Source organism: Cervus canadensis, chromosome 22 (genome assembly GCF_019320065.1).
Source record: "Cervus canadensis isolate Bull #8, Minnesota chromosome 22, ASM1932006v1, whole genome shotgun sequence".
In the NCBI taxonomy this organism is placed as follows: Eukaryota; Metazoa; Chordata; class Mammalia; order Artiodactyla; family Cervidae; genus Cervus; species Cervus canadensis.
In genome coordinates, this window is record NC_057407.1 from 51,979,633 (window position 1) to 51,980,424 (window position 792).

Consider the following 792-nt stretch of genomic DNA (forward strand, 5'->3'; position numbering starts at 1 on the left):
ATGGCGCCCGAGCAGAATGAGCGTGAAACAAGGAGCCTTAAAGAGCTTCTGACTCAGTCAGCTCACCACGCGCCGGATGGAGTCATAGGTCAGGTTGATTTGGCCTGCAGGAAATCGCCAAAATGTTTTAAAATGTATCTGCTAGTATTAAAAAAATCGGGAGATTTCATATAAAAACCTGATTTTCAGTGTCTGGATAAATCGGAAAAGCTGGCCCCTCGGGGCCTGCGGTGGTGCCTCCCTGAGGCTGGGCGGCTCCTGGGTCCAGCACAGCCCCGTTGGTTCCTGTCATTGGTCCCTCCTTGGCTTCTCTAGGTATATAACTTCCTAATTCCTAGTTAGGCCAGCCCTTCCCTTTGCAGATTGGAGGCTGAGGTCCTGACAGAGAGGTGAAGGGCTGGAACTGGAATCAGAGCAGAGCTCTTTTTTTTTTCCCCCCTTCTTTACTTTTTTCTTTCTGGCTGCACCACGTGACTTGTGGGATCTTAGTTCCCCAACCAGGGATTGAACCCTGGGCCCCCTGCAGTGGAAGCACAGAGTCTTAACCACTGGACCACCAGGGAAGTTCTCTCATTTCGTTTACACTTGGTTGTTTTCACAGACTGACTGAAGCTAAAAAGTGGGGAAGAATTAGTGAAGAACTGAAGTTTGGGAATTCAGGGGTACCAGTTGTTGAGAAAGTGGAGGTCAGTAGCATTCTTTTTCCTTTATGTGTGGAAAATAACTTCCTTGGTTTGGGAGGAAGTAATATACATTCAATGCAGAAGATTCAACCAATACAGAAAGATATAA

At 47.2% G+C, this 792-nt stretch overlaps 1 non-coding gene across 1 annotated transcript; it reads right to left on the reverse strand.

Moving 5' to 3' along the window:
• Window positions 1–489: 489 nt before the first annotated feature.
• TRNAG-UCC lies at window positions 490–563 on the reverse strand. Its single transcript has one exon. It is a non-coding gene; the product is annotated as a tRNA-Gly (tRNA).
• Window positions 564–792: the final 229 nt, after the last annotated feature.